Below are 27376 nucleotides of genomic sequence, written 5' to 3' on the forward strand. Positions count from 1 at the left end.
GTTTTATTCTTTTGCATGTAGCGACCCAGTTTTCCCAGCACCATTTATTGAACAAACTTTCTTTGCTCCAGTGCACATTCTTTGCTCCTTTGTCAAAGATTAGTTGACCATAAATCTGTGGGTTTATTTCTGGGTTTTCTATTCGGTTCCATTGGTCCGTGTGTCTGTTCTGGTTCCAATACCATGCAGTTTTGATTATTATGGCTTTGTAGTATAGTTTGAAATCTGGAAGAGTGATGCTTACATTCCCTTCTTTTTTTTATTACTACTTTCCCTATACAAAATAACTTGCAGTGGCACAAGGACTTTTTCCCAATTTATTTTTACTTAGAATATGCAGGGATTTTAACTTTTTGGTTTCTTTTCTCTATAAAAAGTAAAGCAAGGGGCAGAATTTGTTGTGTGTATTTCAATTGAAAGAGGGAAACTGGTATCTCATTTGTAAAATAAAGCAATTGGGCCAAATTCCCACCATCAAGTCACCCATAAACAATCACCATAGTCTCTTGTGCTCTTCCTGCCCCTGTTTTAATTCCTCTTCCTCCCTCTTCCCCACTGAATGTCTCAGATTTATAGTTGCTTTCTATTTTTGTCTTTTTTTCCTGATCCCTTATCTGGTTCCCCTATATTTCTCCTATAAGCAAAGCCATCTGATATTTTTATTTTTCCTTCTAACTTATTTCATTAAGCATGATCCCTTCTGCTCCATCCATGTTGCTGAAATGGCAAGAGTTTATCTTTTTGATTGCTGAACAGTATTCCATTGTGTGTGTATTCCATATATATATATATGTGTGTGTGCGTGTATATATATATATATATATATACATACATACATACATACATACACACCACATCTTGATCCAGTCATCTTTTTGTTACAGGACAGGGAGAGGGGCACTCAAAACCCCTAAACCTGCCTGCTTTAAATTGGTCTGTCACCACCACATCAAGACAAAACATACTCCCGTGCATAAGACCTTCAATGGAAAGGATCATTAATATTATTAGTGTGCAATACAGGAAAGGGAAAGAATGGGGAAGAACAGAGTTTCCAAATCAAGCACCTGAACTAACCCATCCCCTTGTGGATAAATGCCAGACAAGAGAGCTACCCCAAAGCAGCTGAGGCCCTAGAGCCTGCCACAAATCTAAAGCACCTTCTAATGGGGACCCATAGGAAAGAGGAAGAATCAGCTAGACAATTTGAAAGGAAAAGAGCAAAATCAAAATCAAGATCAATGCTGCCACTACTAATCTTCTATGGGTTTCTCATCCACATCTGTGTCAACCAGCCTAGGACCAAAAAGCAAGAGCAGCTTCTTCACATGTCTGTCTGCTCCATGTGCCTCCTCCAGGTCTCCTTGCTTTTCATCCTCTCTCCTTTCTTCCCCAGTCTCCACTCTAGCTTCCTCTCTTTCCCTCCCCTGGGTGAGGCAGAGAACCTGGAACTTCCCCCTTTCCTTAGGACAACCCTGTTACATTTTCTGCTCTAAAATTCTGTGATTTATTATTGAAAAAAAATTTAAATTTCAGAAAATTCAGCCAAGATTAATTTAACTTGTGGTGACCTTTATGGTCTTTAGATTTTATAGGTGATGTAAAAGAACTTAATGGCCTTGAAGAAGAGAAGCAGCCACAAGAGTGTTGGAGATCAGAGTCTGGTATAACCATCATTTGTATTCACAAATGGTACGTGGGTGCTAAACTACCACTAGACAACAGGCTTGCTTTTCAGTAGCTAGACCTGGCTCTTAGGGTGCTGGGGAGTGTGCTAAAAGGTCCGCATGGCTGAAAAGATTTCTTCACAGACGCATTCCAGGCTGCTTCTATTATTCCTTCAATATTTGAATGCCAGCCTCCATTACAAAGGAGAGTATTTTGCACTTATTTAGCAACAACAACTGAAATAACCAATGACCTTTTATTTGGTCCTGCTCTAAATAAAATTGGAAAGTAGGTAAATCAGTTATTCTACCTGCAGACAACCCTAGCCCTGTCATGTTCTTTACTTTTACAATCTGATATTGAGAACCATCCCTTTAATAATCTGACATACATTTTCACTTTATTATGAAGAACATAGTGTGCAGTTCTCAAAAGTAATTATATAATTTTTAAATTTTTTTAGATTTATTTATTTATTTATACAAGAACCAGGGTATAGGCCAGATGCGCAGGAGGGTGAGAGGATTCACCAGAGACAGAGAGGGGAACAGAACAGGCAGACTGATGAAATATACTGCTGAGGGGAGCAGCGGGTGCGACAGGAGAGGTCTGCTGCACCATGTGGGTCCCTTGCCGGCAGCCAGGATCGAACCAGCACTGCAGAGGCTGTGGGCAGCTTCACAGTGTGGCACTCAACCGCCTGCACCACCAAGGGAGGTCCAAAGATAATTATATTTTAAAACAAACCCATTAGTAAAAGTTAGATTCCAACACAAAGAAATGAACCTCTAAGTTGCAATTTCAAACCTCAAAATAGAAAAGGAGAAAGGGCATCCTTACAATCCTCATAAGCTCTCAGTGAAGAGACCCTATCTGACTTCCCTCAGGCTGACTCTGCTCTTTGGATCCTAACACATGTAGTTAAATCTTTGAGCGAATGTCTTATACCACCCACAACTTCCAACCACTTCCTGGCATCTCTGAAGACTTCATGTAAGCCACAGGCCTTATGAAGCACATCAACTCTCATGGTGGAGATTTTGAGATCTAACATCTTCTCCTTGGGCCTCCCCTGGCGGTGCAGGCCATTGAAATCCACGCTGTGAAGCTGTCAGCAGCCTCTGCAGCACTGGTTCGATCCTGGCCAGCAGGGGAGGGTCCCACATGGTGCAGCAGACCTCTCTTGTTGCTCCTGCTGCTCCCCTCAGCAGTGTATTTCATTAGTCTGCCTGTTCTGTTTCCTGCTCTGTCTCTGGTGAATCCTCTCACCCTTCTGTACATCTAGCTTGTACCCAAGTTCTTGTATAAATAAATAAATAAATAAATAAATAAATAAATAAATAAATCTTTAAAAAAAAATCTTCTCCCTGCATTGACTCATGTTTTTAATGATCAAAAGTCATCTTTAACCCTGCCAAAAAGGCAAATGAAATGAATGTTCTGCCTTAATAACTATTGTCATTGTTTTGACAACAGTCATCATCCAGGAACTATACCCTATCCAAATCCTAAGCATTCTCCTTGCAGGATATTACTCCCAGACAGAGGAGACCACCAAATCTAATCTCTAAGCACTGGTTGGCCAGAGCTGTGAAGTGTGTATTTGCAGACAGGGGACTTTATAATAATATACAAATCTTAAAACCCAACAATAAAAGTGTTCCATCTCTCACTCTTAACATATTTTTTGGTAAAATAATTTTATTTTAGTTGTTGGATGATGCAAACTTTGATTAAATAGGCAACAAATAGCAATATTTTAATAGGGAAAAAAACAGAATAAAATAAAAGCATGAGGTTTGCAACCAGAAGTTAATGTTTTGAATTTTGTCAATTTAGTGGCTATAGAGCCTCAAATCAGTAACTTAACTACCTGGATGCCTATTTACTTATCAGTTAGAACAAAAACAGGAGTTAAAATAATGATAATAAATGGGATAATACCCACCTCATTTCTCATTTGTGTGAATACAATTGCAAGGAATATAAAAATGCCTGAGACGATGCTACTTCTGACAGAGTAAGTTAATTTTCTTTCCTTTTTCCCTAATACTTTGTCTTGACCATTTTTTTTTTCTTGAGACAATATAGGATCTGCATTTTGGACTTCTGCAGACATTTTTCACAAGTGCTGTTTTCTAATGTATTTACAAGAAATTTATTGAACACAGGTTATGTGAAAAGTAGTCTTCTAAGTGTTGTGGAGGATACAAAGAAATGTGAACCTTAACTCAAGGTACTTACACATTGCAATTTAAATATATGATATTCCTTAGTTTCATAGTAAGCTCTTCCAAAGATGGATGAGCGTATATGTGTGTAAACTTAGCTGATATAAGGACAATAATTTCACTGTAAAAAAATGAATGATTTTTTTCTTACCACAGATTCCACAAATAACATGGTCCCCCAGCATCTGTCAGTATCACCTCACTGATTGCCCCATGTTTTCCTTCAGATTTCATCGACTGCCAGATTTCTTGAATCCATTTTCTGGCTAATAAGTAAAATTGTATTATTTATGCAGAATTCAATGTGGATGGGCAATTTGTGACACTCTGTATGTTTTCTTTGGAGAAGTATTTATTCAAACCTTTTACCCATTTTTCAATTGGCTTATATGTCTTTTTGCTTTTGGGTTGAATGCATTTTTTACATATTTTTGGATATTAACCTCTTGTCAGATATATAATGTGCAAATATTTTTTACATTCAGTTGTTTTCTGAATTGCCTGTCTGAGTTTTCTTTTAATGCCTTGAGTTTCTTTATTCTAGCATTTCTGAACTCTCTTTTTCGTAGGGAGATTTAATCTTCCATCCTTTTGGGGATTTGTTCTGACCTTGTGATTTATGTTATCTTGAGGTCTTGAATTCACATGTTATTTTTTTTGTCTTTCCGCTTTGCTATTTGAGGTCCCCCTATTTTATTATTATTTGCAATATCTTCATCAGTAGGTTTTACTTTTCCTGCAGGTGGTGCTGTGGATTTTTAAAAATGTATTTTGGTCTTTGCTGGTTTCTGTATTTACCAGTACCCATTTTGTAGTTACTGAATCAGCAGGATGGAGTTTTGGAAGGATACAGACATAGGATTGGATGAGTTAGGGTTGACCTGTTCCCTGTTTGAGGCACCCCCAATACTCTTCTCTGTAAGATCTGTGAAAGACTCAGCAATCTTTGGACTCTCAGTATGTCTGGCAAAGTAAGCACTCTCCCAGAAGGTGGGGAGGAGTGCAAATAAGGATGCTTGCCACTGTTCTCCCTGGCGGCTTAGGGGTTACAGTCTCAGTGCTATCAAGGTATTGCCAGCCACTGGGGTATGAGTTCAATTCCTGGCCAAGGAGGTAACCCACATAGTGCAACAGACCTCTCCTGTCTCTCCTGCTGCTCCCCTTAACAGTGTATTTCAGTAGATACATTTGTTCTGCTCCCCAATCTGTCTCTGGTGAATCTTCTAAGCCCCTGCATCTCTGGTCTAGACCCCAGTCCTTGTATGCATAAATTAATACAATAAATCTTTTTAAAAATCCTTGCTATTATCTTTACCAAGGCCCAAACCTGTGTGGAGCACCCCAGATCCTTCACAAGGCTTTATCTTCCTTCAAGGGTGTGTGACTACACAACCTCTGTTCCCCCCTCACTAAGTTCTCTGGCTGGGCCAACAGCCCTGCTACTAGTACCCTCTACTCTAGATCACAAAACTCAGTTTCCTCTCCCCACCCAACTATGTTCAATGAGCATGAACTCCTCTGGGTCAACCTGTTGAAGTCTGCACTGGCCTCCGCTGTCCAATGAATAATCAATGACACTCTTTTTTTTTTTTTCAGGACCATCTCTCAGGCTTGTTTCTCTCTGGCTTGTTGTTCTGGGAACTGTAGGCAGTTGGCTACATTGGTGGGCAGTGGCTGGAAGTGGCGAGGTTCTATCATTTGGAGGTTTGCCTTCTGCAATTGGTGGCTGGAGGTTAGAAGGAGCCTGGTTCTCTCTGCTGGTGATTGGGCTCTTGTGGTTGTGACTTGGGGCCAAGAGCAACCTGACTATCACTCAAAAAGCTTTCATATGGAGTCTGGGAAATCCTAGGTAAGAGGCCATAGTTGCTCAGATATTTTGGCTGGCAACTAAAAACTCTTGGAGTTTTCGTTGGAGGCTGGGTTCCCACAGGTACTAGTTAGATGCTACCTAGCATCTTGCTACCTAGCAAGAATGATAGGTGGTGGCAAGCCTCTGAAAATGGTGGTTGGCAACTGGCTGTGGCCAGATGAGTGGTGAGGCTCCTGGTGTGGTTTACAGCTGAGTGAAAACTCCATGCCTGTGGATGTTGCTTCCAGTGCACACTGGAACTCTCTGTCTTACCTTTAGGAGTTATTAGTTTTGCTATATTACAATGGATTTGACAGTACAAGGATGAGGCAAGCTTGTGTCTATATTCAGCCACCATCTTGGCACTCAGCTTTCCATTCTGTTGTCATCTACTTCTTTCAATACATATTTCTGGTATTTAAAATCATGAAATTAAATGAGTCATCAAAAAAGGGAACAGGATAAAGAAGTTAGGGAGAGAATACCCAGCAAAAGAGATGGCAAAGGAGGAGCCAGTGGCTTGGGAAGAAATCAGGGAGGAGAATTATAGGATGTTGTGGAAGTAAGTTTTCAAAGAGGTGGGAACTGTCAGACATGTCTAATGGTGACAGAAATTAAGCAAGATGATCATAGAAAACAGACTGATCAGGAATTTGCTGATGATTTTGAGAATTGTTACTTCAGTCAGGGTAAGGTTGGGGAAAATGGGTAAATAAAAAGGTCAACAAGAGAAGTGGAGTAAATTAAGGAGGAAATGGAAGATGAAAAACACAAGCAGTCAACATTTCAAGAGGTTTTCTTCTAAAAGGGACTAGAGACATAGAGTGGTAGCTAGAGAAGGCCATAGGTTTAAAAGCATACTGGTGGACAAAAATATGCCCATCGTTCAGAAGAGGGGGAGGTTTTGAAAATTAGAGTCCTCAGTGGAGTTTTTAGAGTTCTCTAGGTATATGATCATATTGTCTGCAAATAGTGACAGTTTTACTTCTTCTTTCCCTATTTAGATATCTTGTATATCTTTCTCCCCTCTTATTGCTCTGGCTTGGACCTCCCAGTATTATTTTGAAAAACAGTGGTGAGAGTGGACATCCTTGTCTTTTTCCAGATCTTAAGGGAAGGGCTTTAATTTTTTCACCATCGTGAATGTTATTGTCTATGGGTTTGTCATATATAGCTTTTATCATGTTAAGGTATGTTCCTTCTATCCCGAGACTTGTGAGGTCCATTATCATGTGTGTTAAACTTTGTTAAATGCTTTCTCAGCATCTGTTGATATGATCATATGGTTTTTATTTTTCTTTTTGTTGATGTGTTGTATTACATTAATTGATTTTCAAATATCGAGCCATTATTGTGCCCCTGTAATAAATCCCACTTGGTCATGGTGCATTATCTTTTTGATGCAATGTTGGATTCTGTTGGCTCATTAGAGCCAGTGCTCATTATCAGTGTTCATTAGAAAGATTGGCCTATAGCTTTCTTTTTTTTTTTTCTTCTTCTTCTTTCTGTGTCATTCCTATGGCTTATATTCTTTTCCTGAGTTTTCTCTTTTTTTTTTAATGCTTTATTTTATATAATTCTTACATCATTTTTCATGTTTGCACAATGTTTGCATTTTCATTTTGGTTATATTCCCCATACAATTGCAGCCCCCCCGTATTTTGACTCTAGTCCTTCCTCTCCCCATCCCTTCCCTCCCTCCCTCTGCACCCCCCCACCCCGTAGTGTGTCTCTGGTTTATAGTTGCTTGTTGATTTTGATTTTTACTCTGTAGCTTTCTTTTTTTTTTTTCGTATCATCCATATTATTTAAGACATTAGTTCTGCACATTTGGAGTTCATTTCCAGCTTAATCTCATAAACTGCCATATTACTTACCAAATACTACTTTGTGACAAATGAAGATAATCATAGATTCATTGGATAACAGTCATGAAAATACTGTCAAGCATTCTACCATCTAATAGTTATTAACCCTTGATATCATTCATTAAATAACCTCATAGCCACCTCTCTGTAGCTTTCTTTTTGTGTGTTGTCCTTGTTTGGTTTTGATATAAGTGTAATATCGGTGTCATAAAATGTATTTGGAAAGAGCTTGTGTAGGATAGGCACTAGTTCATTTCTGAACGTTTAGTGGAATTCATTTGTGAAGCTGTATGGTTATGGGCTTTTGTTTTTGGGGAGAGTTTTGATTACTGTTTCAGTTTCATTGCTTGTAACTGGTCTTTTAGGTGCTCTATTTCTTCTTTATCTAGCTTTGGATGATTGTATAGTTCTAGGAAATTGTCCCTCTCTTCCAGGTTGTTGAACTTGTTTGCGTATAACTGTTCATAGTAATCTCTGATTATTCTTTTGATTCTGCTGTGTCTGTTGTATTTTCTCCTCTTTCATTTATGATACAATTTATTTGTCCTTTCTCCCATTTTTTTCTTTGTAAGCTTGGCTAGGGGTTTGTCTATTTTGTTTATTTTTTCAAAGAACCAACATTTGGTTTCATCGATATTTTGGATTTTTTTAACTTCTATTTCATTTATTTCCGCTTTGATTTTTATTATTTTCTTTCTTCTACTGTCTTTTTTTTTTTTTTTTTGTTGTTGTTGTTCTTCCAGTTCTTTAAGGTGAGAGATAATTTTTTTTTTTTACTTCTTTCTTGTTTCTTGCCATGGACCTGTATTGCTATATATTTTCCTCTTATAACTGCTTTTGCTGTATCCCATACATTCTGGAGCGTTGTGTCTTCATTGTGCTTCATCACAAGGTACTTTTTTTAAATATTTGTTTATTTATACAAGAACCAGGGTACAGGCCAGATGTGCAAGAGGGTGAGAGGATTTTTTTCTTTTCTTTTCTTTTCTTTAATTTTACATTTTTTAAGTTTTATTTATTTTTTTATATTCCCCATACAATTGCTTCCCCTTTATTTTGACACCAATCCCTCCTCTCCCTGTCCCTCCCATAGTGTGTCTCTGGTTTATAGTTTCTTGTTGATTTTGATTTTTTCTTTATTGTAGTTGTTCTTTTTCCTGGTCTCTTATTTAGGTTTTCTAGATTCCTGCTATGAGTGAGACCATCTGGTATTTTTCTTTTTCTTTCTGGCTTATTTTGCTGAGCATGATCCCTTCCAGCTCCATCCATGCTGCTGCAAATTGCATGAGTTTATCTTTTTAGATTACTGAGTAATATTCCACTGTGTATATATACCACATCTTCTTGATCCAGTCATCAATTTTTGGGCATTTGGGTTGAGGATTTACCAGAAACAGAGTGGGGAACAGAACAGGCAGACCCACTGAAATACACTGCTGAGGGGAGCAGCGGGAGAGACAGGAGAGGTCTGCTGTACCATGTGTGTATCTCTGCAGCTGGCAGGGATCCAACCAACACTGCAGAGGGTGAGAACAGCTTCACAGTGCTGTGCTCAACCGCCTGTGCCACCAGGGAGGCCCTCAAGGTATTTTTTGAAAAATCTCCTTTGATCTCCTCATTGGTCTTCAAGTAGTGTGGGTTTCAGTCTCCATGAGTTAGAAGGCTTCCTTACTTTCTTTTCATGGTTTGTTTTTAGCTTGATGCCTTTATGGTCAGAGAAGATACTTGGTATGATATGTATCTTAGTGTATCTGTTTATGCTTGTCTTGTGTCCCAGTATGTAGTCAATCCTGGAGAATGATCAGTGTACACTTGAGAAAAATGTTCACTCAGATTTTTCTAGGGGCAGTGTTCTATAGATGTCTTTTTTTTTTTTTTCTATGTATGTCTGTTAAGCCTATGAGGTCTAGGTCCTTATTTAGATCTCTAGTGTCCTTGCTTATTTTTTGTCTCATTGATCTATACATTGGTGAGTGGTGTGTTGAAGTTTCCTACTTCATATGTATTTCCTCTAGTGTCTATTTTCAGAGATGATAATAATTGTTTGATATATTTTGGTGCTCCTTCATTTGGTGAATATATGCTGATGAGAGTTATGTCTTTTTGATATATCGTCTCCTTAATCATAATGTAGTGTCCATCTATGTCTTTTTTTACCTTTTTATGTTTGAAGTCTATTTTATCTGATATAAGTATAGCTGTTCCTGCCTTCATTTTTGGTCCATTTGCTTGTAGGATTGATTTCCAACCTTTTAAATCAATCAATGTCTATCTTTTGTAGTTAAATGTGATTCCTGTAGACAGCAAAAGGCTGGGTTCTGTTTTTTAATCCAGCCTGTGACCCTGTGTCTTTTTATTGATGAATTTAGTCCATGTACATTAAGAGTTAGTATTGATACACTGCCATCCGTATTTGCCACTTTGTTTGCCTTTTTGTGATTCTATTCCTTACCGTAGTCTGTTCTTCCTATTCATCCCTCTGTTGTTTTTGGCTTTAAAGCTTCTTGTAATAATTTTTGGAGAGAGGTCTTAGTAGTAATGAATTTCTGGTGATTTCTGTTTGTCTGAGAAGGTTTTTATTTCTCCTTCATAGAGGAAGGAGAGCTTTGTGGGGTTGAGTATTCTTTGTTGCCTTTTTTTTTTTTTATTTGGATTTGTTAAATATATCACTCCATTCTCTTTTTGCCCATAGTGTTTCTTCAGAGAAGTCTGATGTCAGCCTGATTGGTTTTATTAGTTAATGTTTCTTCCCTCTTGTCAGCTTCATTATTATCTTTGTCTTGGACCCTTGGAAACCTTACTATTATGTGTCTTGCTAATAGTTTTCCTTTCATTTGTGGTAATTTGGTGCTCTTCTAGCTTCCTGTATGTCTATTTTCATTTCCTTCTTCATGCTTGGGAAGTTCTCTTCAATTATCTCCTTGAATAGTTTCTCCATTCCTTTGTCTCTTTCTTCACCTTCTGGGATTCCTATGACTCACATTTCCTTTCCTCAGATAGTCCTTAATGTGTTACTTCATTCTTTTACCTTTGTACTTCTTTTTTGGTTCTTTTTGTGTCTGTATCTTTGAAAGCACTGATTCATTCTTCCATTTCTTCTATTCTAATTTCATGGTTTTTCCCAGAATTCTTGAGCTCCTCCACTAATCTCTGGATAGCCTCCAGCTCTTTTACTTTCTTCTTTAGGAATTCCTTCTTTCTCAGTTCATTGGTTATATTCTTATCTCTTTCTGCATTTTCTCTTAACTTTTTAATTGTTTTCATTATGGCCTTTTGGAATTCTTTATCTGTTAGGTGGACATATTCTTCCATGTCTATATTATGGGTTCTGAAGGTTGACTTTATTTCTGTTCCCCCTACCCCCAGAGGGCATGCTTGAAAAAACTGATCAAAATAATAAACCACTTTAGTAAAGTCACTTGATACAAAACCAAAACCAAAAAAAAATCAGTAGCCTTCCTATATGCAAGCAATCAATAATCTGAGCAGGAAGAAATCAAGGAAACTACACATTTTATAATTGTAACTTGGGAATAAACAAAAGAGGTGAAGGATCTGTATAAAGAAAATTATAACACATTGTTAAAAGAAATAGAAGAAGACACAAAGAAATTGAAAGAAATCCCCTGCTCATACATTAGAAGAATTAACATTATCAAAAATCGCCATCCTACCAAAAGCAATTTACAGATTCAACATTATTCCAATAAAATTTCAATGACATTCTTCAAAGAAATAGAACAAATATTGATGAAATTCATATGGAACCACAAAAAATCCTTGAATATTCAAACATCTCCTGACTAAAAAGGAGATTGGAGGTATAACATTCCCAGACTTCTAACTATACTACAAGCCATAATAATTAAAACTTCATGGTACTGGAACAAAAACAGACACACAGGCCAATGGAATCAAATAGAAAACCCAGAAATAAACCACATATTTATGGACAACTAATCTTTGACAAAGGAACAAAAATAAGCAATGGGACAAGGACAGTTTGTTCAATAAATGGTGCTGGAAAAACTGGACTGCTACATGAAAAGTAATGAAGCTATACTGCTCCCTCACACCATGCATAATAACCAACTCAAAATATATAAAATAATTGTACATAAGACCTGAAACCACAAAATATATAAAAGAAAATATAGGCATAACACTACATGACATGTATCTCAGCAACATCTTCAAAGAACACAGCTGCCAAAGCAAAGAAAGTAAAGGAAAAGGAAAGATGAACAACTAAAATTACATCAAAGTAAAAAGCTTCTGCACAACAAAAGAGACATTAGCCAAAATAAAGAGATACCCTACTGATTGGGAGAAAAATTTTGCAAATAATACCACTGATAAGGGTCTGATCACAAAGAACTGACACAACTCAACAAAAACAAATTAAACAATCTAGTCAAACAATGGACAAAAGAGATAAAATGTCTCTTCTCCAAAGAGGTAATGCAAATGGCCAACAGGTATAGAAAAAAAATGTTCAATACCACTTGTAATCAAGGAAATGCAAATCAAAACCACAATGATATACCATCTTATACCATTGAAAATGGCACATATTAAAAAAATAAACAGGAAACAACAAATGTTGGCAAAGATGTGGAGAAAAAGGAACTCTCCTACACTGCTAGTGGAAATGCAAACTGGTCCATCCATTATGGAAAGCTGCGTGGTGTTTCCTCAAACTACTAAAAATGGGACTTGCATACAACCCAGCAATTCCATTCCTATGAATCTACCCGAAGGACACAAAAACATTAAATCAAAAGGATACCTTTACCCTTATGTTTATTGTAGCACCATTTACAATAGGTAAGATTTGGAAGCAACACAAATGCCCAAAAATAGATGACTGGATCAAGAAGATATGGTGTATATACACAGTGGAATATTACTCAACAATGAAAAAAGATAAACTCATGTCATTTGAAGCAACATGGATATAGCTGGAAGGGATTATACTCAGTGAAATAATCCAGAAAGAAAAAGAAAAATATCATATGATTTCACATATAGGAGGAAAGTAGGGGAACCCAATAAGGTATCAGGAAAAAAATAATTGCAATAAATTTAAAAAAAAAAAACAGGTGATTATAATTCAAAGACACTCAGTAGGGAGGGAGAGGGATCAAATTAGGGGAGGGAAGAGCACAAGGGACTATGGTGATGGTGCATGGGTGATTTAGTGGTGGGAATTTATGGGGACTACACCAGAGAGGGAAAAGCATACATTGTACTAAAAGGAAGCATGATGTAAAAAATATATATATATATATATTTGATGTAAATATAAATATGTGATGTAAATATAAATATATATGTAAATATAAATATATGATATGAATATAAATATATATTATATATAATAAAATAAAAATAAAAACAAAACAAAAATCAGAGTCCTCAGGCATACGTGAGATGTGCGTGAGAAGCTGACCTGAATAGGGATAGGGCCTTTGCCTCATTGGCAAAGATGAAGTATGCAGCTACATATGAGGTCACTTTCTAGGTTTGTTGAGAATGTGAGACTGTTCTAATATGACTTAATAGCTTCTCTAAGAGAAGAAAGAGGAATGTCATACCCTGAGAAGTGAGGGCAAAGAGTCTGAGAGATTTTTGGTGAAAGGAAAATATGTGAAGTGGTCACCTTAGAGAGTGAGAAAGAATATTTTTTGTGGGAAGGGCAGTTGGTTTGTTCTGTCTGATCACTCCTTTGGTATCATCAAATTTAATGATTTTTCTATTTTGTTGATTTCACCATATAAATAGCATAACATCTTCAAATAATGACAATTTTTTTTTCGATCTCATTATTACCTTATTACCTTATACAGAACTTTTAGAGGAAGATGATAGTGAGCATTTTTGCATTCTTTCTCATTTTGATAGTCCCTTAACATTGTTTTGCTAATTATGATACTAACTCTTGCTTGCAAATAGACATCTTTGGTTAAGAGATAATAACATCATCTATTGCCAATTAATTAATGTTTCATTAGAAAGGATTGTTTAATATCCATTATTTCTTTTTATTATAGGGAAGCATTTTCTTTCCTTGTTATAAATCTTCAATTTTAGTCCTTCAAACCTAAGTGACTTTTCTTTCTATTTACTACTTTACAGTTTGGATTTGATCTTTAATGATATTTACCTGGTTGTGTGATTAAGGGACTATCCTTCTAAATGTCCCCAGTGCAGTTGTTATCATAGTGCTTATCATATTGTTCTATCTATCTATCTATCTATCTATCTATCTATCTATCTATCTGTCTATATTTGTATCTTTGTATCTATGTATCTTTCTTTCAAGGCTGTAATTACCTCAGGACTTGTTTTATTTGCTATCATATTATCAGCTTAAACATGGTGAGGCTATAAATGAATCAATGAGGAATCGATGTTGCAGCCATCTCATCTGTATGCTGGTTCTCTTTATTATATATCCTCCAATTAAACTCACCTTAACTTATAGGCAAGGAATATACATTATTTTAAAAATCACCACTACTAGAGCAAATTAAATCTCATCTTATTTAATCATTACAATAAAGATTAATGCAACTACTGTCTATTTTGTAGATGAAGATGTGGAGAGTTAAGTTATTCAATTTTAATACGACCTATGATTCACTGTATTTGCTCTTGAGCACTATCTTCTTTTACATTCTTTTATTTATACATACATGACATTCTTTATTGTGGTGTTTTCTGAAATATTTTTTAAAGGTTTATTTATTTATGCATACAAAAACTGGGGTACAGTCCTGAGGCATGGGAGGGGTGTGAGAGAGCCCACACGAGACAGATTGGGGAGCAGAGCAGAAAGATCTATTGAAATACACTGCTGAGGGGAGCAGCAGGCATGACAGGAGAGGTATGCTGTACCATGTGGGTTGCTCCTTGGCCATGGATCAAACTCTCACTGCAGTGGCTGCGGATATCTTCATAGTGCTGGGATTTTACTCCTTGCACCACCAGGGAGGGCCATTTTCTGAAATATTTTACATGATCACTTAGAGTAAGAAAATACTCACTGATACGAATTACATGATAAGAGAGGCACCTATATTGTGGAAACTCTAGTTCATTGAGATGTAGTTAATGGTATAATCATAGGCTTAATAAAAATTCTGTAAGATATTTTGTTCTCATCTTCTCAAAAATACATTTTCTTTCTTATATTGAGTGTTATTTATTCTGCATCTACGTTTTGCTGTACTCTAATTGAACTAATATATTTCTTGATTTTCTGATGTCATTTCATTCTTAAGACAACCTTATGAGATAAATACTAATACTATCAAGTTTCTTTAGATGAGGAAACTAAAATATGCTCATTAAATGATTTTATCAATGCTATAAAACTACAAAATGACAATCTGAATTGAGCTCAGAAAATCTGAGTTCTTTATCATATTTTACTATCTCTTTTGTTATGACTTGCCCCTATTATCACTGGAAAATTTTGTGTATAATGCAGTTGTAGGAAAGTTTGGAATAGGTTCATCTCTAAATGACAATTTTTGTGAGTCTGCCATATTTTCTCATCAGTGTAGAATTTTGTACACCCATGCTTAATAGCCTGAAGTGACCAAAATTGATAACTCCAGCATTATACATTCCTGCAATGACAACTCCTGTGTGTTTCTCTCAAACACAGCATGTTAGCATGCTGCTTTCCTCTTTTAGATGCTATTAAGTCAGCAGTCTGTGACAGTTTTCTTAGGTTGACCTGGCTGTTTTGATAAATGTGGCAATTATTTTTATGTGTACACTAAGAGACAGGAAAAAAAAGTATTTCTCAACTTCAACTGGAAGATAGCAAAAAGTTGTATGTCTTTTAGTTTTCCCCTCCAGTGGTATTAACCACCAACAATAAACAAAGTGTAAATCAGAATCACAGGTTTGGTAGAGGTTTCATTATATATAAATATGAAGGGGAGAAATTGCTGTATAAAGAAGAAAGCGTTTGTCTTAAGTTGTCTACAAAATCTCAGACCAGACAAAACCTTGAATTTTAGGGGAACTAATATGGCTACTGGTCACCAAGGAGACAATTAAAAAGTGACCGTATATGATACATTTTAATGCATTCAACAGACATATTTAAAGAGCTGACTGAGAGTTCAGGATTGAGTTGGTTTCTTTCATTACAGATGAGTGAAGGAATGAATAATAAGTTTGCTTTTACTGGTTTTAGGTTACAATATTATGTTTCTGAAGATGTTACGTTAAAAGGGACTTTGACAAAATAACTAGTGAAGGCATTCTTAACAAGATGTGTGATTTATTTAGCAGGCACTATATCAACTACCAAAAAATGCACTGTCATGTGCACAGATGGAACTAAATCTAGAAAGGCAAAGCTGAGAAATACCCTACAACAACTGTTAGTACACCCAGGAAAAGATCACCAGCCACCAGAATTTTTACCAAGACACCTTACTTCAAAAAGGTTGCAACTTTCTTGGTGGAGTTAGAGGGACATACAGTAATAAATTTTCTTTTAAAAAAATGTTCAAAATTCTTATCTTTAAAATAAATGTCAGAAATGTCTTTGAAATTTGCTTTACTAAACAGATATAAACTGGCATAGTTAAGGGAAAGTATTTGTCATAAGGAAGGACTCAAGACCAATTCTTATTTGTGAGTGGGTGTCTCTGGTGGTCAGAAGCACACCAACATGCTCCTGGGCATACATTTGAGGGATGAGTCATAGAGCAGGTTTGCAAGGCAAGACGTTGCTGCCGAGTGAGAAGCCCTCTTGCTATTTATTTAGTAATAATGAACAAGCATGATTGATTATGTGACAATGGCAGGAGAAACAGTGTCCAGGGGAAACAAAGGGTATTCATCTTATGGGGAACAGAATTTCAAAGGGATCAAAGGGTAATCAGTTTTATGGGAAACAGGGGAGGACATGTCAGCCATGTATATAGGGAGTAGTTCCCATGCAGGTGCTTGGTGTAATTTTCAAGCTACTCCCAGACCGTCTTGTACCCCTGATCACACAGTCAACGGTTACCTAGGCATCTTGGTAACCTTGAAATGGGGGCCCATCTCTCAATGCAGTTATGCAAGAGTGCCTTATCCAAATCTTTCATACACACAGGTACACAGAGTGACAATGTACACACAAGTGCAGAGGCCCTAGGTGAAAAGGGGCCACAGGTGTCATCTCTGGTTAGTTTAAGGAGAGGCATCTCTAAGAGTGAGAGTTGCTGATACCACAGTAACCTACACTTTTCACCCCCATTTGTTCTCAACCCATTATTCAACTCTTCATGTCAGGGCTTCTATTCAAGAGTCCCAAGGGTATTACAAAGAAGTCCCCTTCAGTTGAATCTATGAACGCTGAGGCTTTTAAGTGGAGTGGGTGAAAGAATGGAATGCTTAAGTGCAAATGAGCACAATCTGTTTTCATTACTCTTTTTTTTTTTAAGATTTATTTATTTTTATTTATACAAGCACTGGGTACAGTCAGAAGCGCGGGCGGGTGAGAGAATTCACCAGAGCCAGAGCGGGGAGCAGAGCAGGCAGAAGGACCGAAGTACACTGCTGAGGGGAGCAGCAGGTGGCAGGAGAGGTCTGCACGCCATGTGGGACCCTCCTCCTGTGGCCGGGGAGCAGCCAGGAATCGAACCAGCGCTGCGGAGGCTGCGGGCAGCTTTGCAACCCAGCACTCAACAGCTGCGCCACCAGGGAGGCCCTCATTACTCTTTATTTTGAAGGACTTTTAAAGGAGTAAAGAAAGTGCTATTATTCATATCTTAACATATATGGGATTCTGAATTCTCAAAATCTTGTAAAACCAAGTCAGATATGATTTAACCACTGTGCAGATTTAAGTAAGACCCTTAAATGCAGTCTAATGCTCCAAGGTTGACATATTGAGTACCACAGTATATTTACTAATAAACCTTGATGAAATTTGTTTTTTATACCTGATGTTAATTGGAAACATTATTTTTATTTTAAACCACATGGTATATTATGAAATAGCAGTGTTTAGGAATATTAGTACTAATATGGTAATATGGCACTGATTAATACCAATGTTCCTAAACATTGAATGATTGTATTGTAGGAGACAAGCAGCATAGAAATTGAAGTGGAGTTTAACATGTTTTTCAAGGAGGGGGGTAGAGAGGAGGTTTGGTAGCAGGCATCTCTTGAGAACACCACTCTGAAATAAAAATCATTCTCTAACTTTCTCATCTGCTAGATACTAGAGTTCTCCCACAATTACCAGGTTTAATGAAACATACATCTTGAATATATTGCTGATAAAATAACAATCATCAACTTCTGCCCATTTAAATTATCACTCTAATAAATGAGTTTCCTATACAGCTGTTTGGTTTTATAATTTCTCATGGTGCCTAGTCCCTATCACCATGTTTGAAATTATTTTTTTTTAATCTTGGGAAGATAATTTAATTTCTAAATTCAGCAGATTAGATTGTTAGCAATCTGGATGGTAATTTCCTTTTAGTAGGTGGTTTTTCTGTGAATGTTGGGAAATCATGAAACTTCATAATCCCTAAACTTTCTTTTTAAAAATTTCTTACATAAATAGAAAAATATGAGGTTTGCATACTATTGTATATATGGACTCCTACAAGAACTGACAGCCTTGATAGTCACCCTGAGAGGTGGGCAGTATTGGTCAATTTTTTACCGTAGTAATGCTCCACAATAAACCACACCAAAATACAACAAAAATGTTCTAGTTCATGAGTATATGTGTCTACTTCTATGGGCTTAGCTGGGTTTGGCTCCAGGCCATAGGTTCAATTTATATCTTTTCCAATTGTCTCATTTTTCTAGGAAAGAGGGCTAACCTCCGGGGAATAGTCTTCTCATAGTGATGGCAGAATGCAAGAGGACAAACCTAATCATGCCAATAATTCAGTTAATACCCCAAAGCAAACATGCTATCAAACCCAAAGTCAAAAGGCAGGAAATTATATTCCACCTCTAGTGGGATAACCTGCAAGAAACACTGTGCAAAATGATTAAAAGGTAAAGAATTGGAGCCAGCAATTCAATCTAGTATTTTATGATGAATTTATAGCATGTAAACACACTATACTTGTTTATATGCTCAGAAATAAAACAGGTTATTTTTATTTTAAACCACAAGATGTAGCATGAAATAGCAGTGTTTAGGAATGTTAGTATTTATACTTGGCTTTATTACATTGAAAGGTTGTATTATAAAAGGCAAATAGCATAGAAATTGAAGTGGACTGTGACATGATTTTCAACTCTTTTCTCATTTTAATTCGTTTAAATTATCACAACTCCTTTATTAAACAATGGCTTGTAGAACCTTAATTTATAAAGTGGATAATGGTAGAACTGCTCCCATGAGAGGGCAGAGAGAAGAGGTACATAGAGATAAGGATTCTATGCAAATATAGGATGTAGAGTTAAATTGGAATTTTAGATAAACAATGATTGTTTTTTTAGTATAGTATGTCCATCCTGTCCTTTTCTTTCTCTCCTTTTCCCCTTTGCCCTCTTCTCCCTTCTCTTTTCTCCTCTCTTCTCCTTTCCTCCTCTCTCTTCTCCCTTCTCCTTGCTGCTAATTCTGCCAACCCTAGTTGAAAGCAACACACAAGTTTGCCCTTTATAAGTCCTCTTCATACTCACTATACCAGAAGGCACTCAGTGTCTCTGAACTGCCCTGCTACTTTCCTTCTCTGGGCTGTAGGAGCAGCAGTTTTCTCAGTCCAAATCTGTCTTCCCAGAACTCTTCCCTGAGAAACACAGTTCAGACAGGGCTTCCTCCCACAGTGCCTCCTGCCCTGTGCTGGATTCCCTAGAACTAAGTTACCAGGGGAAAAATCTAGCACTGGAATGAAGACTGAGTCTAGAAGAGCAAGTCAGAGACTGTTGCATTTCTCTCAGTAGGCACCAATGATAGCTTGTGGAATAAATGCTGGGGGAAAAAAGTGCTATATAAATTTGAGAGGGAAGACTTCAAAAAATTAAAGGAAGGGATACTTGAAAGTTGCATATCATTATAGTTTCCACTCTTATTAATTAATAAGATTAATTCCTTACTGAGCACTTGAAAAATTCAATTTGTTCTCAAGTTGGAGGTGGAATGGACAGGTAATTGCTTGCCACCTCCTCTAACATGGCCCCTCCACTGGATCAGCTCCACCATCATACATATCATAGATTGTGGTTCTGAATAATCTGTCTGAGAGGTAGGAGGTTTTGGTGGTCAAAGCAAGCATTGAGATAGTTTTTTCATTTCAGAAGCTCAGCTTCTCTGATCTCTCTACAGTGTTTCTGCAAAACAATCAGTGCCCTATGTTTAGACAGGGAAAGTCAGCATTATTACAATTTATGTGATTGATTTTCTGGGAAATATTCAATCTATTTTCATGCAGAGAACAGTCATTAGCTCAAAAATTCTTTTAAATTAATGTATTTTGCTTCTTTCTTTTTTTGGTATAATTTTATATAGTCAAGGAAAGTAAAGGAGGTAGAAGTCTCTGGAAAACATTGCTAAAGTTCTTGCAATAGTTAATTTTAGTGGTTGGGGACAGGGAGGGATGGAGTAGATTTTGGATTCACTCCCTATTTCCGTCACTTTTTCAGGGGTAGACTGGAGCCACAGGCACCAGTGTGTGCTTTGGCCTATTGTATATTCACCCAGGAGATGAATAATGCATTGGTTTTATTCATTTACTTCAAACAGTAACTGCAAAGGTAAAAAGCAAAAATCATTTTCAGGTCTTGGAATTGACAAAACTCTATATGCTTTGAAGATAAAAGCTTGCATAATAAAGGGAAACATTTGCACAGAGTAAGGAAATCCTAATGAGGAACTAGAAAATTAGATGCAACAAGACATAATCCACAATGATAATAGGTACTGTAGAAACTGTCACTTTAAATGTGCACTGAACAAAACCCAGGACTTTTGTTCTATTCAGACTCTTGCCCTTTAAGGCCAGAAGATTTTATTGTTTATTTTTTTTTTAATTTCAGGATCAGTAGCAATTTGATACTGTTATTAAGCCTGGCAGAAGTGGGTTTTCCTTATTTGCAGAAGACCATAAAGCATCTAAAGTCATCGGCATGCAATTTATATAACCTTATTAGATGGCCCTGATACCGTTTTCCAGGAGAAAAGAACATGCATGCAATGGGCTTTCTATACATGAAATGCTCTGTAGAGGCAAAGACCACTTTTATTGCATTTATACCAGTAATTCTTCTCTGAATGAACAAAAAGCATAATCAAGGTTCTGTTATCTAGAGACAAAGGAATGCCCACAAACACAATACAATCTTGTTTCACAACTTATGTGAAAGATAATTCAAGCTATCCTATTCTGTATGTAGTTCAGAAATATAGCTACAACATTAAGGTTGTAAACATTTTATTGTTTTGCCATCTATAAGATACAGTGGATGCTTCTAATTATTATTAGCCCATGGGACAAATCAGGGCTATCATCAAGATGAAAAATCTTATGAATGTTTATACTAGCCTTGTGGAAGGGATGTGAGAGGAGAAAGCAGTAGTTCTAAAAGAAATTATTGCTTATATCACTGTTCCTCATACATTTGGGGCAGTGTTGTGTAGCTTTTTATATGCAGAATAAATTTGTATACCTATTTGATCACTCACAAAAATAAATACATCAAAGTTTGTCAAAGTCGGGGGGATCAATCTATATTACTCACTCCCTGGACATATATTATCTAATATAAATTTACACATAAGTATTTTTATAGCACCCTACCATTTTCTTCTTTTTTAATATTCCACATACAACTGCACCCTCATTATTTTGGTCCCAATCCCTCCTTTCCCCAACCCCCCACCATAGTGTGTCTCTGGTTTATAGTTGTTTGTTGATTTTGATTTTTTTCTTTCTTATAGTTATTCTTTTTCCTGGCCCCTTATTTAGATTTTCTAGATTTATGCGATGAGTGAGACCATCCGGTATTTTTCTTTTTCTTTCTGGCTTATTTCGCTGAGCATGATCCCTTCCAGCGCCATCCATGTTGCTGCAACTTGCATGAGTTTATCTTTTTTGAATGCTGAGTAATATTCCATGGTGTATATGTACCACATCTTCTTGATCCAGTCATCTATTTTTGGGCATTTGGGTTGTTTCCAAAGCTTAGCTATTGTAAATAGTGCTGCTATAAACATAGGGGTGCAGGTGCCCTTTGGAATTAATGTTTCTGTGTCCTTTGGGTAAAATAACTAGGGGTGGAATTGCTGGATCATATGGAAGCTCTATCTTTAGTAGACTGAGGAATCTCCACACAGCTCTCCATAGTGGATCAGTTTGTACTCCCACCAGCAATGCAGGAGAGTTCCTTTTTCTCCACATCCTCGCCAACATTTGTTGTTGCTAGTTTTTTTAATATGTGCCATTCTCACTGGTGTGAGATGGTATCTCATGGTAGTTTTGATTTGCATTTCCCTGATTACAAGTGATGTTGAACATTTTTTTCATATGCATGTTGGCCATTTGCATTACCTTTTTGGAGAAGTTTCTTTTTAGCTCTTCTGCCCATTTTTTGACTGGATTATTTTCTTTGTTGTTGTTGAGTCTCATCAGCTCTTTGTAGATTTTTGTGATCAGTCCTTTATCGTTAGTGCTGTGTGCAAAAATGTTCTGCCAGTCGGCGGGGTTTCTCTTTCTTTTGGTTATTGTCTCTTTTGCTGTGCAGAAGCTCTTTAATTTGATGTAGTCCCAGCTGTTGATCTTTGCCTTCACTATCACTGCTTTGGGTGATGTGTCTGTAAAGATGTCTTTGATGTGCATATCATGTAGTGTTTCGCCTATATTTCCTTCTATATATTTTATGGTTTCAGGTCTTATGTCGAGTTCTTTTTTTTTTTTTTTTTTTTTTGTAGAGGCATGCTTTATTTATTTATTTATTTGGTTGTTTTTGTTTATACATGCACTGGGTACAGTCAGAATCGCGGGAGGGTGAGAGAATTCACCAGAGCCAGAGTGGGGAGCAGAGCAGGCAGAAGGACCGAGGTACACTGCTGAGGGGAGCAGCGGGCGGCAGGAGAGGTCTGCGCACCATGTGGGACCCTCCTCCGGTGGCCAGGGAGCAGCCGGGGATGGAACCGGCGCCACAGAGGCCGCGGGCAGCTTCGCAACCCAGTGCTCAACCGCTGCGCCACTGGGGAGGCCCATTATGTCGAGTTCTTTAATCCATTTTGTGTTGGTTTTGTGCATGGTGTGAGGTAGTGGTCAAGCTTCATTCTTTTGCATGTAGTGACCCAGTTTTCCTAGAACCTTTTACTGAACAAACTTTCTTTGCTCCAATACATATTCTTTGCTCCTTTGTCAAAGATTAGTTGACCATAAATCTGTGGGTTTATTTCTGGGTTTTCTATTCAGTTCCATTGGTCTGTGTGTCTGTTCTTGTTCCAATACCATGCAGTGATGCCTCCATTCCCTTTTTTTTTTTTTCCAGGCAGTTTTTGGCTATTCAGGGTTTTTGGTGGCTGCATATGAATTTCATCAATATTTTTTCTATTTCTTTGAAGAATGACATTGAAATGTTAATTGGAATAGCATTGAATCTGTAGTTTGCTTTTGGTAAGATGGCCATTTTTATGTTAATTCTTCCAATCCATGAGCAGGTGATGTCTTTCCATTTCTTTGTGTCTTCTTCTATTTCTTTTAACAGTGTTTTATAGTTTTCTTTGTATAGATCCTTTACTTCTTTTGTTAGGTTTATTCCCAAGTATTTGATTTTTTTTGTTTCAATAATAAAAGGAATGGTTTTCTTGATTTCTTCTTCTTCTTTATTGTTTGTGTATAGGAAGGCTACTGATTTTCATGTGTTGATTTTGTATCCTGCCACTTTACTAAACTGATTGATGAGTTTCATTAGTTTTTCTGTGGAGTTTTTGGGGTTCTCTATGTATATTATCATACCATCTGTGAATAGTGATAGTTTGACTTCTTCCTTGCCTATTTGGATTCCTTGTATGTCTTTCTCTTGTCTTATTGCTCTGCCTAGGACTTCCAGTATTATGTTGAAAAGCAGTGGTGAGAGTGGACATTCTTGTCTTGTTCCAGATCTTAATGGGAATGTTTTCAGCTTTTCACCATTGAGAATAATATTGGCTGTGGGCTTGTCGTAGATGGCCTTTATGATGTTGAGGTATGTTCCTTGTATCCCGAGAATTTCAAGGGCCTTTATCATGAATGGGTGTTGTACTTTGTCAAATGCTTTCTCAGCATCTATGGATATTATCATATGGTTTTTATATTTCTTTTTGTTGTAATGTTGGATTGCATTGATTGATTTTCGGATGTTGAACCATCCTTGCGTCCCTGGAATAAATCCTACTTGGTCGTGGTGAATTATCTTATGGATGCATTGTTGGATTCTGTTGGCAAGGATTTTGTTGAGGATTTTTGCATCAGTGTTCATTAGGGAGATTGGCCTGTAATTTTCTTTTTTTGTGCTGTCTTTGTTTGGTTTTGGTATTAGTGTAATGTTGGTTTTGTAGAACGAATTTGGTAGTATTCCTTCTTTTTCAATTTTTTTGAAAGAGTTTGTATTGGACAGGCACTAAATCACTGATGAACGTTTGGTAGAATTCATTTGTGAAACCATCTGGGCCTGGACTTTTGTTTTTGGGGAGTGCTTGATTACTGCTTCAATTTCACTGCTTGTAATTGATCTGTTTATTTGCTCTATTTCTTCTTTGTCCAGCTTTGGATGATTATATCTTTCTAGCAATTTGTCCATCTCTTCTAGATTGTTGAATTTGTTTGCATATAAGTGTTCATAGTAATCTCTTATTATTCTTTTGATTTCTACTGAGTCTATTGTGATTTCTCCTCTTTCATTTATAATCCTATTTTTTTTATTTTTTTGTTTTTAAGGATTTATTTATTTTAGTTATACAAGCACTGGGTACAGTCAGAAGCGCCAGACGGTGAAAGAATTTACCAGAGCCAGAGTGGGGAACAGAACAGGCATAGTGAGGAAATACACTGCTGAGGGGAGCGGCAGGCGTGGCAGGAGAGGTCTGTCACTCCATGTGGGACCCTTGCCAGTGGCCAGGGCTTGAACCAGTGTTGCAGAGGCTGCGGGCAGCTTCGTAGCCCAGTGCTCAACCGTTGAGCCACCAGGGGAGGCCCTCATTTATAATCCTATTTATTGGGGTTTTCTCCTGTATTTTCTTTGTGAGCCTTGCTAGAGGTTTGTCTATTTTGTTTATTTTTTCAAAGAACCAACTTTGGTTTCATTGATCTTTTGGATTTTTTTTTTTAATTTCCAATTCATTTATTTCTGCTTTGATTTTTATTATTTCCTTTCTTCTACTGGCTTTAGGGTTTTTTGTTGTTCTTTTTCTAGTTCTTTGAGATGTGAGATTAGGTTGTTTCTTTGAGTTCTTTCTTGTTTGTTGATGTGAGCCTATATTGCTATATATTTTCCTCTTATTACTGCTTTTGCTGCATCCCATCATTCTGGAAAGTGGCATCCTCCTTGTTGTTCAACTTAAAGTATTTTTTTTAATTTATTCTTTGATCTCCTCATTAGTCTAGTGGTCTTCCAGTAGTGTGGATTTCAATCTCCATGAAGTGGGAGGGTTCCTTGTTTTCTTTTCATGATTTATATCTAGCTTGATGCCTTCATGATTAGAGAAGATAGTTGGAATGATTTTATTCCTTACTTTCTTCTGTTCTTCTTGTTCATTCCTCTCTTAGTTTTGGCTTTAAGACTTGTAGAATTTTTTGGAGTGGGGGTTTAGTTGTAATAAATTTCTGGAGTTTCTGTTTGTCTGAAAAGGTCCATATTTTTTCTTCGTAGAGGAAGGAGAGCTTTGCAGGGCAAAGTATTCTTGGGTTGGCATTTGCTGTCTTGAAATTTGCTGAATATGTTACTCCATTCTCTTCTTGCCCATAATGTTTCTTCGGAGAAGTCTGAAGTTAACCTAATTAGTTTTCCCTTATCAGTTATCTGTTTCTTTCCCCTTGGCAGTTTCATTATTTTTTCCTTGTCTTGGACTCTTGCAAGCTTTACTCTTAGGTGTCTTGCTATAGTTTTCTTTTCATTATTGTAATTGGGAGTTCTACTCGCTTCTTATATGTCTATATTCATCTCCTTTTTTATGCTTGGGAAGTTTTCTTCAATTATCTCCTTGAATAATTTCTCAGTTCCTTTGTCTCTCTCCTCACCTTCTGGAATGCCTATACTCTTACATTTCTTCTCTTCATGGAGTCTGATATTTGTCTAAGATTATCCTCATACTGCTTCATTTGCACTTCTCTCTCCTTTTCTCTTTTGGCTCTTTTTATTTTTGTATTTTCAACAGTACTGATCTGTTCTTCCATTTCATTGATTATGTTTTCTTCGCTTTTCCTAGAGTTCTTTATCTCCTCTAGTAATCTTTTAATCTCCTGCGTTTCTTTTCTTTCCTTTCTTAAGGTCTCAATTTCATTCTTCAGTTCAGTGATTATTTGTCTCAAATCATTTTTTCCCCTTTTTGTTTTCTTTCTGATTTTTAATCATGATGATTATTAATTCTCTATCTGATAGGCTGAGAAGTTCTTCCATGTCATTGTTGAGCTCTGGTGACTGTATTTCTTTTTGTGGTATATCCTTCTCCTGCGGGCTTGCTTGGTTATTTATATTTTTTCTTCTCCCTGTTGTTTGCTTTCTAATTATTTCTATGCGTTGGGACGTTGTGCCACTGGTGTTGGCGGGCATCTCTTTGGAGTGCTCCTTCAGGGGTTTTGGAAACTGTTTACCAGACTGAGACCAGCACTGGTAGGCCAAAACTCCACCAGGGTGTTGACACTGTGTTGCTGGGCACTGTCCCTTACAGTTCCCTCCCTTTGTATTTATTGAGTTCCAACAGGGAATCAGTTAGTTGGTGATTTTGTTCTGGTCATGAGGTGGCGCCAGAGACCCGTACTTGCTGACCTGTGCTTTTTCCCAGTGGTTCTCTGAGTAGTGGTGGGGAGGGGCGGAGGGGAGCACCTCCATACAGGGGCTCTTATTCAAGCTGGGTGCTGTGTCTGCCCCGTGTTCACCCGGTGCTATTCCCACAGCTGTATGGATCCTGCGCCCTGAATCCTGCACTCTCAGTCCCAGGGCTATCAGATCCAAAATACTGGCGGACACCCTGTGCAGTGCCTGCTGCTATGGCACATCCCATGCTCCGGATCCTGTGCCTGGCTCTCAATTCCAGGATGGGGTCTTGCTCCAAGCCTTATTTCCTGCCTTACCCCCATTTGTGTGGTCCACCCTCTCTCAGATCCTGAGGGTGTTTTTGGGATCTCTGGTTTCCAACTACAAGGTGTTGGTGATTTTGTTCTGTTAGCTAGGTGGCACCCGAGATCTTTGCTAGTGTCCTTCCAGAACTGTTTTTTTTTTTCCCCCCGTGTGGCCAGGGGGAACAGAGTGGGAGTGGCGTGGAGCGCCTCAATGGCGTGGGGGTGCTGTGTCTGCCCTGTGCCCCACTGTCATGGGGATCCAGTCCCCCAAATTTCGTGTCCCGGGTCTCAGTTCCAAAGCCCTCAGATCCAGGATGTGGGCTATAGCCCAGTTCAGTGTCCGCAGAAATGACGCCTTTTGCACCCCGCTCCCAAGTCCGGGCACCTGCTTTCTGATTACTCAGTGAGGGACATTCACCTCAATGAAGGCACCCATGTGTCTCCCCGCACGCCTAGTTTGCAGGTGCAGGGACCTGGGCAGCCAGAGATCCACGTAAGTTT

This window comes from Talpa europaea, assembly GCF_964194135.1.
Source record: "Talpa europaea genome assembly, chromosome: 14".
NCBI classification, from domain to species: Eukaryota; Metazoa; Chordata; class Mammalia; order Eulipotyphla; family Talpidae; genus Talpa; species Talpa europaea.